The sequence below is a fragment of the Calliphora vicina genome, chromosome 4 (genome assembly GCF_958450345.1).
Source record: "Calliphora vicina chromosome 4, idCalVici1.1, whole genome shotgun sequence".
NCBI lineage: Eukaryota > Metazoa > Arthropoda > Insecta > Diptera > Calliphoridae > Calliphora > Calliphora vicina.
In genome coordinates, this window is record NC_088783.1 from 33182706 (window position 1) to 33196148 (window position 13443).

The 13443-nt window shown below is 28.5% G+C and overlaps 1 protein-coding gene across 1 annotated transcript in view; it reads left to right on the forward strand.

Moving 5' to 3' along the window:
• The window catches only part of CARPA (Carbonic anhydrase-related protein A), a 56713-nt gene that overhangs the window by 8309 nt on the left and 34961 nt on the right, over window positions 1–13443 (forward strand). The window lies entirely within an intron of this gene.

The window sequence follows — 13443 nt, forward strand, 5'->3', positions numbered from 1 at the left end:
ATAATAATCATACGTGAATAGTGATGATGACTTGGCTACGTATGATTATTATATAATACTTTTAAATAAATAGTAATCATAAGCATTTTATGTTCCTGGAGCTATCCAAATAACTAGGAAAATTATATAATTAAAAGTTGGAGAAAATTCAAGAGTTAGTTTTATATTTAGTTCTATATTATTTCGGAGCTTTTCAAGGCTTTTCCACTGGAATGATATAATATGATTTTTAAAAACTTGTGAAATCAGATTTGATATATATTCAACCGTTTTTGCCCTACAGAAAAATGTGCTGAAAATCCGCGGCTGAAATTTTACCATAAAAGAACGCAATTATTTTTATTTACGCAAATACATTAAGAAAAATGATGACATATGGAAAACAAATGAAGTGACCTGGTTACAAAAGAACTCTACTGTACATTTATTCGTTTTGTTCGAATTACTCGTTATTCGAAAATGGTAATTTTAAAATTATTCGAATAATTATTCGTAAGAAATTTTTCGATTAGTAGAACGATAAATACCCTATTATTTATTGAATAAATACGGTAACAGTATTTTCAATTATATCGATAGCGGCTTTCTATTAGTGACGGCTAGTTTAGGGGTAAAGGTAGCTTTGCGCTAACAGTAGCCAACTTTGGGAAATATTCAAATCGTTTTAAAACATTTACATAAATGGTCGCTAAATAAAAACTAATAAACATTGCTAAAATAAACTTAACTTAATTGAAATAAAATATTTTTTTTGCTTTATCAATGCAAAAAAATCAACTTATCATATAAATATTAAATACATTTTTTTAAATAACATTTACACATATACTGATGTTAAAAAAAAACACATGTATAATTTTATATAATTATTTTTTAAAAACTCTTCACAAAACCAAATAAAAAGGCAACTCTTTATTTAAGTTATAAAAATATATTTCATTTAGAGTGCAATTATACAAACAAAAGAAAACAAAAAAAGCAGAAATATAAAAAAAGAATAATAATATTTTTTATCAAGAACAAACTGAACTGAATATACTTTATGCTACAACACACTTGAGAATCAAATTGTTACATGGACAGCAAAAACCAATGACCGCTAAGTGACCATTGCTTAAATGCAGACAAGACATGAACATACCGCACAACTACTGCCAACACATACACACATAGTAATACTAATACTATTGCATAGTTATTTTATATTTTACATACATATCCTTACACACATACATAAATACTTGCATACCAGCCAGCAGCAGGAACTATTTAACTTAAAAAAAAATTATAAAACCAACTACACTCCATATAAAAGTTATAACAAAATAATGTAACAAGTATTCACATATACTCGTACTCATACGCCAACTCGTAGTGTTGAAAAACATTCTTGTAAAAACAAATAAAATTTACAAAAAAAAAAATAAAAATTCTGAATATAGTAAAAGATAAAGTTTATTTACACAAAAAAGCAACATTACATTTATAATTTTTTTTTTTGTTTGCACTCTTAGGGAAGTGTATATGAGTATTTTTTTTTTATTTTGTTAACCCCAGTTTTATTTGTGTTTAACTAAAAACACACAGTAAAAATAAACAGAAATAAAAAAATGTGAAACAAAAAAAATTAAACTAAAAAATGTTATAATATTTATATTATTTTGTAGCTAATGGCTAAATTACAGTTAAGCGTTTTTTATAATGTTTTATTTAACCCTAAATTGTTAAGCTGCGTCATAACAATGCTTTAGTTATTTTGAAAATATTATTATTTATAAACAGCTTCATAGTCACTTGTTGACAGCTTGAGCTAAAAATCAGATCACGCCAAATTATTACTGCAATATAAGTATGTTATTTAGCATCATTTTCTTATCATGGATAAAAATTGTTAGTTAGTAGCTGTCAACATGTGACTTACGATAATATTTATTAATATTGTTACGAATTTGCATTAGCAATTTGAATTTAATGGTATGTAACGGTATGTTTATAAACATGTCCATCAGTAGAAGCTTCTACTTCAGAGGTTCGCAAAAATAAATCCTCTCACCAATACACTTACTCTCACCAACACATTCAATTCTTTATTTTATTCAGTGCACCTACAAACACACAAATACAAAAACTGAAAAAATAAAGAAAAAGTCATACACCACTGCTCATGCGTATTCCTAGTTGTCTCGTTGAGTGGACAACGACTACTAAAATGTAAGAGCATAAGAATACGTGTGATTTTATTTTCCACAATTGTGGTATGGGCTGCGCATTACTGTTCTACTTATCCACCATGTTGATAGCATGCAGTTATTAGCATTGTTTGTAAGTGTGGCAACACTAAATATTTAAGCTGCTAGCATTAACATTGAAAGCTCTAGAATTGAAATATTCTAGATTTGTCCGTTAAGAACAATAGAGGCTCTCGAATGAAGATGGCACTGTGTATAAATAGTGGCTGCAGTTGCAGTAGTGAATGAGTTTATCGCAGGCGCTGTTAGAGTTAACATCAACTGCATTCTAGTACGTTATAAACAAACCATTGGAATAAAAAATGTCCTATTTATCTCTTTATAATTTCCGAGTTATAGGCATTTGAAAATTTTGTTAAATAAACATTAAACATAGATTTCAGAGCAATGTCAATTATATATCCAAAAATAAACGATTTTCAATATAAAAATTACAAAAAAGTAGATTTTTGCTGTTTTTGGGCGGAAAGGTGACTTAACTCTTTTTTATTAACAAAAAAAATTGCTTATGTTTTTCTATAAGTCATCTTTAAGGAGAAGTTTTTGGTAAAATTAACATGTCCTATTTTTCGAATATGTCACCCCTATGCCCTTCAGAATTTCACCTATTTTTTTTTATCAAAATTTCAACTTTGTGCCACATGTTCTAAAATCTTAAAGCTGGGAGCAGAAAACGGAAAGCTGCTTTGGAAACCTTATTGTGTTCCTTATTTATCACCAATACTCCTTAGCTACTCCCACGTCAAATCCCGATCAGACCAGCCGTTTAGAAATGCCAGATTTGAGCCGCATTCAGTAAATCCCGTGATACAAGTCAAATACAGCATAAGACATTTCCTGTTCATGTACTCTCTCGTTTTGATCTGAATTGTCGCTTTATATCGTGTTATTTATCACCATTTAATGGAGTTATTTAAAGCCAAAGGTCTATGCCAATACGCCCCCAATCATCAAATCATTGATGGTGGAATTTCTAAGATATATCATCGATATTAATGTAAAATTACCATGGAATATTCAACAAGAAAATAACAATCTAATAAAAAAACTGTGTTTTCTATTTATTTGAAATCTTGAATAAATTGGAACATTCGTTACCATACTCTTTAATGATCAAGGTTTAATGCTTTAACTGATGTGAAATACTTTTATATAAAGCTTATAAATATTGCTTCAGGTGGAACACAAACTTTGTCTCATTTGTATCTGCTTTTCGTTGTTTGTGTATTAAATTGGATCACAGAAACTACCTCTTTAAGTTGACGACTAACAACTTTTTCGAATTGAAATTAAATTTTTATTTATGAATGGTTTTTAATGAAATTTTACAGTTATGTAGATTTTGCTATTTAAAATGGAAAAATAAAAACGAATTTTAAAATTTATTATCAGCAATCTCGCAATTCCCAAAAAAATGTTGCAAAATTCCAAAAATGGGAATTTTTAGTTTTTTGGCTATAATATCCATACCGGAGTCGGGGTTATCGGGACCTCTTACAAACTAATTAGAAACATATTCAGCCACCTAAAATCGGTTACTATATTTTGCTATCGAATATGCGATTTGAGAATTTTTGTCCTAAAGTTTTATTTTACATAAAAAATAGGTGTTTTTGAAAGGACTTGGTCCCCTCGGTAACAACAATTTTGAAATTTGTTTTCCTTTAAAATATTTTATGAAAACTTAGCTTTCAGAAAGTAGAAATTCTTATACATCCTCATAGAAATTTTTTGCGATAACTTAAAAAGAACAAAAGTTCTTATTTCCCAAAAAATTAGCGAAAAATCGCCTTTTTAAAATTTTTTAAATTCAAATGTATATAACTTTGAACTTAGTAATTATTTTTAAACAATTCTTTTTCTATTTAACACATGCATGTGTTTTTAGTCTAATAAAACTAGAGACAATCGGGAAATATTTCGATACGCTGTTATCAAAAAACAGGAGTAGGGTGGGTAAAAATGTTGAAAATTTAATTTTTAAATGCGAATATCTCGTAAGCTATAAGATATAATTGATAGCTACGACGAGGTAGCTATATCTCGTAAGCTATAAGAGATAATTGATATTCATTTTTATATGTGTAATTTTTTTGAAATCGGAACTCAAACCAAGAAATAATATCGTTTTAAAAATGTAACATACCCGAAGTGTCCTACTTCGAGGACCCTTGTTCGCGCCCCTGGTGGGTCCATGAGGTCCACGGTCAAAACTTAAACTCGAAAACACTTCTTCTTTGCGCATGTGAAATTTCATTCAAACCAATCTAACCATATAGAAGTTACAGTTTATTTCCCTCTTTTTTTTTCTATACCACTATGTGTCGCTTACGATAAAATTTGTTTACTGTCAAATGTAAACATTGACTTACGATAAAATCTTACCCCCTATATTTTTGATGTTATTAACAATTTTGATATTCTGAGAACGGTCTATAAAATTTAAATTTAAAATGTCGCTTACGATAATTTGGCGCTAAGGGTTCGATATATATGACTATTATATATAATAAATGAAATTATAGTGAAAAGGATATAGTTATATCTCAGCCTTTTGTAAGCCAATATTTACGATTAAAATAGCAACCGAACTAGGACTGTACCCGATGTATCATTGATGTATCATTCATATTCGTAAGTTATTTGGGGGCTTCAGAAAGTTGATTTCAATAGACAGACAAATATGGCTATATTGAATCGGCTATATATAGCAAACCAGAATATGGAAAATGTGGAAAATACAAACTTAAATATAATTTTATTACTCTGGGCGAAGGATATAAAAACAAACAACAATTTATATGAATGGAAAGTAAATGATGTAAAAATGAATAAATTTGTTCACTTTTAGCCTACTTACTTATTGCATTTAACAATATATTCTACCAAAGTTTTTTCTCGATACGAGTAGTATATAAAAGAAAGACTTGATACTACAAAAGTATACTAGATATTACACTTAATTTCGTTTCTATCATTTCATTCAAACTTTCAACTCAATATTCAATTCCTTACCAAATATCCTTGAAACAAATGTATAAAGCAAAAACCTAAAAAGGGTTAAATTAGTGAAAGTCAAACAAAAAATCCATCAATTACATACGTACATGCTATCATGTAATAGAGTTTATAAAAAAAACGGCTTTAAACATTAAATTAAATTGCACTTATGTAGAAAAGTAGTCTATGGTCTATAATTGTTTTTAAAATCCACTTTAATACAAAATGACAATATAACGTGAATAAAAGCCTATAGAACAATGTTAAATAATGTTCAAAATTTGTCAATAATCTTTAAATTTGTTTTACTAACTGCTCTATATGCCGAAACAATTGTGATAATTTTGAAAATAATCTAAGTAGCAATTTTTTAATAAGTTAAAATTTTATAACTGATTTCAAAAATAATATTGCACTATAAACCTTATATTTAGCGTTTTTATATTAAGTTTGTAATAACTTATTTAAAAAACTTTAATATTTTTTTTTTCCCCCAAAAAATATCAATATTTTCACTACAAATATTATTTATGACCTTTTTTTCTTATGCATTTCCATATAAAACTTAAATTTAAACAAATATTTCATTTAAACTTTTTTATTTATTATCAAAATCAGATTCATTTATTTTCATATAAAAGCAATTGAAAAGTTGCGCTTTTATATTGAATGTTTAACAAATAAATTGAATATGAAAACCATAATCAATGTGTGTGTGTATGTTTATTTTTTCTGTTGCTCTAACTTTTTTCAAATATTTGTATTAAAAATTTAGCTACTACTGCGTTTTTCATTTTGTTCTATTTACATGTTCATTTGGTCTATTGTGAAGAGATTAACTAGTTTTTATATTCAATTTATAGAATTTTTTTCCACCATAAGTTATAATGAAAAACAAATATGTATTTTAAATGTTGATTTTGTAAATTTTGTAGTTTTCATAGTTTTAAAAATAAATTTTCAAATAAATACGGTATTTTTAGCTGGAACAAACAAGTTTTTAGTGTTGGGCAGTTTCTAAATGATTTAAATATAAATGTGTCTGCTGTGCGATAAGAGGGTCATAACTTAAAATTAGAGATTTTTAAATTGAGTGCAGCAAAATATTCATTTGAATTATATCTTTTAGATAATTTAACAAAAAAGTTTAAAATCCACACATGACATTTTTTAAAGTTATTTAAAGAATAATAAAATAATTTAAAATATTTAGTTGTTTACGGGAAATCATATTTTTTAGGTAAGACTATCTTGTCGAAAATTGGAGATTTAAGTGCTTAATAGATGGAGAAGTTGAAATTATTTTTAAACTGTATTAAAAAAATCATATTTGTCTGTTCGTAAATAGTTATTGTATAGATTAGGGTGGCAGTCATTTCAAGACTTCTTTATTTTATCCAATTTGAACAATGTTAAAGTGACCGTCATTAAGATCAAACGTTGAATTTTTATGACAGATATACGGACGGATATTATTTGCTCTTTAAAGATTTTGACACAAATATTATTAATTCCAAAGCTACAAATAGAAATCTAAAATTTTGAGCCTGATTCAGAATCACGATCGAAAAACTATTTTAAAATTTTTGTATAGAAATCACTAAATTTTTACAGTTACGTAGTGTTTGTCATACAAAAATTTTAAAATTATGTGTCTGCATCCGGCCCATAAACATTAAGTTACTTCGAGTTTTTTTTCAAATAAAAATAATAATTTACATCAAATTGTTTACTTAGTAAATCAATTTTATTATAATTCAGAAGCCAATTGAGCTGTTGGGTGTATAACTTACATATGACGGATTTACAATAGTAGGTGTATATTTTGAACGGTGTTTTTGTTTTTAAATTTTTATACATATGTCATTTATTCTCACTTAGATATGGAAATATGGACTATAGTGTAAACAAGTTTGTGCGGGATGTTTTTTGAAGCACACCTGCTGGAGATGGTTTGTTCGGTTCAGAAGTGGTGATTTTCACACGGAAGACACTGATCGCCCAGGTCTGTGAAGAGCAAGAAACTCAACAATAGCTGGCAAAATTATTGAGAGTTACTCAAACGAGTTCAAGCTGCAGGATACATCCAAAAGCAGGGAAATTCGGTACCATACGAATAGATCCATTATAATAACCCGAAGAGTAAGAGTTCGTATGTGAACGCCGGCCAACCAGCACAATAGCAAAATATTTGTTAATCATCTGTATTTGGTGGGAGCATTAGGGTCCTATCTTAGTATTATGAGGTGCTGAACTCTGACCAGACTATCACAAGGAACCAGAATATGAAACAGTAATTTTACATCATGACATCGTTCGGACACATGTTGCAAAACCTGTTAAAAAGTATTTACAATGAAGTGGTTGCCTCATCCGCTTTATAGTCCAGGCAGTGCGCAGTCCGACTAATATTAGCTTCGAGTGCTCTCTCTGGGATACGCTTCACTTTGGAATATAGTATGTGATATTGGCTTTATTCATTCTTGGCCTAATAAGATGAGCTGTTCTTTTAGCTCGAAATCCATATGTTGCCAGGAAGATGAAAAAAGGTCATAGCTAACTTTATATATTATCGAACAAATGCTTTCCTCAGCGTGTGTGCTTTGCTGGAACATCCATGACCAGAAGGGTGGTCCTTATTTTGCACTTTTCAGATTTTCAATTCAAAAGTCATCTAAAAATTTAGAGGTTGCACATTTAATTCCGAATTTGCTCAAATTATTATTCAGCATATAATTTTTAGATGACCTTGGCACCATTTAAAATCGTAAAAGTGACCTGTAAAATAAAGAAATAAAGAACAGTTCACATAATTGAATTTTCTATTTCAATGAACTGGTTGTGGGTTTGTTGCCATTGACCTATGACTTCAGCTAATTCTATAAATAGAAATGGTGTTAAAACACAAAATTACCGTTATTCATATTTGACAAAGATAAATCAACACTCTGACCATATTTTGTACGAGATTTAAGAACTGTTACCGCCAACATTAATTGTCATTATTTTTCATTATTTTTTAAACATATGCTAATGAAAATGCGTTGCAATTTCGTGTAATGCAGCATTTTAACTTAAACTGTCAGCTTTCAAAATGCTTATTTGTTATGGTTGTAACACTTTAATGAACAAATGGCGGCAAATTCAAATCATGTGTAAATTTTAAACACAATTTTAAATACATTTAATGTGATAATTTTTGTAAATGAAAAACTGATAAATTTTGAAACTATATTATTGTTAATTTTAACTAAAAGCAGTCAAAATACATAAGAAAATCAAATAAAATATACAATCTAAATATTTCCATTCCAACTCCAAATAAAAGCTTCTGAATCATTGGCTATTCACTACAGATTAAAGTCAGTTTTCTATTTAAAAATTCAAAAAATCATAATATAATCTTTACCAGAAAAAAAACACCAAGAAAATGTTCTTTGTCACTTTTTTATATTGACATTAACAGCATGAGAGTATAAACAGATGAAAAAGAAAAGCAATTCACCCTTGTTGGCATAAAAAAAAAAATTAAAACAGTTGTATCTACCAACAACATAATTTTCCATATACTTGACATTATAAATGCACTAAAGAAATAACAGCAGCAAAAAAACTAGAGAAATCAGCTTTTAAGATTTTTTTTCGACAATCAATTTGTTTTGTTTTTCATCTTTATTTTGCTGATATTTTGATTGCAGTTTGTACGCACCAAATATTTTTGTTTTTATTGTAAACAAATTCAATCCCTTGCTCCCCGATAAAAAGACAACAACAGACTGGTTGGAGTTTTAAAGATACAATATTATATGCTGATAGATACTCATACTATTTATTTCCGTTTGTTTGTTTGTTTCTTTGCTTGTCTGTCTGTCTTTACAGTCAGTTAGTCGCCAAGTTAATGCTCTCATAGTGGAGTATCTTGAATAGTTATTGTGATGACTTTAAGTAGACAATAAGAAATATTTGCTTGTATAAAAATATAAAAATCAAGAAAACAGCTTCTGTATATAGTTGTGTTACATATCTGTGTGAGTATATGTCCTCCTTTGGCTACAATAAATGTATGAATTGAACTCATTTTGTTTTGTAATGCTGGCATCAACACTGTTTTACCCTGTCGTTGTTGGTTTTTTCTACTTCCGTTTTCCTTTCAAAATAATTTTCTACTCTTCCATTTGTTGGTCTTACAACGCATAAATTTTGGGGTTTCCTTTAAATTTGTTTTTTCTTCTTCTTGTTCTATAAACGGATTCTAGTCTTTTTTTTCTTTTCCTTCGTTTTTTTTTTGCAGAATTGTCGTCTCAGTTTATTTTGAAAGACTGTAAAGTTTTTTAAATGGCGCCAGACAAACTGGCACCAACATCCTCTAGACAGTTGTTTTGTTTGTGTTGAATTTCCTTTAGCTTGCAATTGATATATTTTTACATTTTTGGCTTAAAATAATTTAACACAAGGTTGTATTGTACACTTACCATATAATTAATGTTTGCATGGGTATTTAACTTATGAAATGTGGTTTGGTAAATATTTGCAAACCATATTCTTTATTTGGCAGGAATTCTTAGATTTTTAGCAAGCAAATGAAAATTTTGAAGAAAATTATATTCTTCGCCTTTATGTTCTAAATACCATACATCAACTATCATCGAATTATATTGATGCTTTCAAAGTTCAAAAGGTCAGCTTCTTTAAAGACATAGGTCATCTGGTCTTCTTAAGACCGCGGTCCTACAGAACAGCGTTTGGTTAAGACAGTATTAGTATAGAACAGTGTCTTGTTAAGAAAGGGTAACTGCACTTTTTTAAAAAATTAAGATAATACCAAAAATATATATCATTTGAAAAAACAAGATATTTTTTGAAAAAACAAGGTTCTTAAAAAATAATTAGAAAACAAACCGCCTCTTTCTCTCTAATGGCCTGTTTCACGATGCCGTGAAAATTTGTTTGAAAATCACACAGTTTTTAAAATTCTATCGAATAGTTTTCATACAAATTTGTTTGAATCATTTTTCTTCATCGTGAAACAGACATTAAGAGAGAAAGAGAAAAAATTGAACCAATTCGGTCACAAGCAAACAAAATTTATTTTTAAATATAACTTAGAAATTAAACATATTCGATGTTTAACGGAATACGATATTCAATTCCAAATGTTCATCAACCGGAGACATATTTAGCCTTTTGTAGAATTCCTGAATAAAAGCTTTTCCGACTTGATTTCGGTTTGTTTTTGGAAAAACTGTGTAATTTCATTTTTTTGATAAATTAACGTGCTGTGTCAAATAGTTAATATTTTCCACAGATGATTACTAATGATGTTTTAATTTCGTAAGATATAAAAATAAATTGAAAAAAGGAGTTTTTTTTGGAAAAACTAGGTAACTCCATTTTTCGAAAAAAAGGGTAACTGAATCGATTTTCGATTTAAATGTTCAAAAATGAGTTCAATGGAACCAGAAATATTTAATATTATTTATTTCAAAGTTCTATCGCACAGTGGTTTAGAAACTTTTTTTTTGGAAATAATTCGGTATCTTGGGAATTATTGGATACATTGTTACGAAATTTCACACGATTTGAGCTGAGGTATTTTCGAGTCGATTTACGTTTGTTCAGCTTCCCAGCGTTAATGGGGGCCCCCCAAAGTTGGTCACCTCGGGTCTCCATTTTTTAAAAAAAAAAATCGCCAAAAATCCATTTATGATCCGAATGAGCTGAAATTTTAAATATAAATAGTCCTTAAAAAAGTGTAGAAAAACTACGTGTAGGTTATCTCTATAAGTTGAAGAGATATTCAGGTTTATTTATATATTTTGTTTAATTTTGCTCTTTCTTTTTATGGTTTTTTAGATATGGTGGGCCTACAAGGGGTCGCAATTTAACTTTAAAATATCAGATAAATTGGCGATAAAATTCTAAATAAAATAAAAAAAACGCATCCAAATTTGGAACTTGTAAAAAGGGCCGTATTTTTTACGTTTTTTCCCAAAAAAGCCCATATATTTTTTCTTTTGTAGAAAAAAATTTTCTTCGGGACTATATAGAATTTTTACATGATCCGGAAGGACAACTTAATGCAAAACGTATAAAGAACAATTTGACTCACTTAATCGGACATATCCAAACTTGGACAATTTAAAAAAAAAAAAAATCGGTTTGAGTAAAAAATTCCAAAAAGGCAAAGCACGCATCCACGAAAAAGCTCCATATTTGTATAACCCCTTATGTTTCTTAAATATTTACTGAGTGTGTTTACTATCACACGGTAAATAACGTCACAGTAGGCACTTTTCTAAAAAAAATCAGTTTTTGGAACACATTTTCCCCGTTTTAGGAATTTTGGTATTTGAAAATAAAAAATGTCAAAAAGTCTAATGCCATTGATTTAAGGACATTTGAGTCTATTTCGGTTCCAAATTTTGTTATAATATCTTTAACTATTAAAATTTTACATTCATTCAAATTTTGTATTTTTATACGTGGAAAATCACCATATTATAATTTTTTTAGTTTTTAAGGTAAATGACGTCCCAAATTTTTTTAAAATTATTTAATTTTACTAAAATGTCAATCCTCAAGTCAAATACTTATATAAAAAGCCTTTATTTACTCCTCAGAAGTTCCACAAACCTTGCCCGCTTTGACAAATTTGTACGTTTTTTCATATATTCGTGCAAAAATCTGTTACACTAAAATGTCTGTAAAGTCAGTATGTGTTTGAATTCAAAATTTTCATTTAATCTGTTAAAAACATAAAAAACCATAAAAACATCGAGCAAAATTCAAAAAAATAAATCAATAAACCTGAATATTTCTTCAATTAATAGAGATAACCTACACTTGTGAGCGTATTTTTTGTAGACCTTCTCGGACTATTTATATTTAAAATTTCAGCTCATTGGGATCATAAACGGAATTTTGGCGATTTTTTTTTTAAAATTTGAGACCCGTGGTAACCAACTTTGGGGGGCTATGCACTGGCCCCCATTATCGCTAGGAAGCTGAAAAAACGTAAATCAAGTCGAAAATCCCTCAGCTGCAACCATGTAAAAATTCCTAACAATGTATCTAATAGTTCGCGAGATACCGGATTATTTCCAAAAAAAAAGTTTCTAACCCACTGTGGTATAATTAAAGGTGGTAAATAATCACAGTTTAGAAAAAGTGTGTTGGATAAACCTTTTGCGAAAAGTACAGGTCGCAATTTTGAAGACATTTTGGTGCTGCCTGAAATCGGTCCATTATTTCACCTAGCACCCATAAATATCTAAACAAATTTCGCTCCAAATAAGTTTAATATACACGTCGTCATATTTTGCAATGATCGATCCATAACTAGTCATAGCTCCCATAAAATCACTTTAACGTGCATAATTCTCCTAAAGCTATTAGTATACCTATGCAAACAATTCAACAAAAATAATTTTCATATATCGATCGATCCATTATTGGTCATAGCTCCCTTATAAGCCCACTACCCAAAATCACCTATGAATATAAATTATTGAAATTTTAAAAGATAAATGCTTTTGCTCATTTTATTAGTTTATTACTTATTTTTTTTTTTGTTTAGTTTATTATTATGTATTATTTTATTGTTTATTACTTAATTTGTGTTTTGAGGCGAATTAGAACGATTTTTTTTATACAATTATTTCTTCAATTTTATCGTTTTAACTCTCTTCTTTAACATAGAGTCTTTAATGTCACTAAAGTTGCTGGCAAAGAGCAATTGAGCAACGTTATAGATATCAAGACATTTAATAATATAGTTATACTGATGTCCATTTGACTGCAATAATAATTTTGTAATTTAAAAAAAAAGTGAACTTATAACATCGAGAAAAATCGAAATAATTGTGAACGTTATTTAACTAGGTTTGTTTTAAATATAAGACATCAATATAATATCAATAGTTTCTAGAATATGCAATCAATAACTTTTTGATTTTTCCTTACATATCGATCTTCATTTCATTCATTTTCAAAAAGTATTGTCACGCTCTATATTTTAAATCCCCATTTCAATCTAAGATAAAATAGCAATAGTTTTTCCCTTGTAAACAATAAACGGAAAATCTCTTAATTGTTTTCCCTTTCCTTTCATTGCCGGCAAATGTTAAATGACGTAATATTGTAATATTATCTCTATTTTTAACAATTTCTTAGTCCTTAAGGGTTGGCGAAAAAT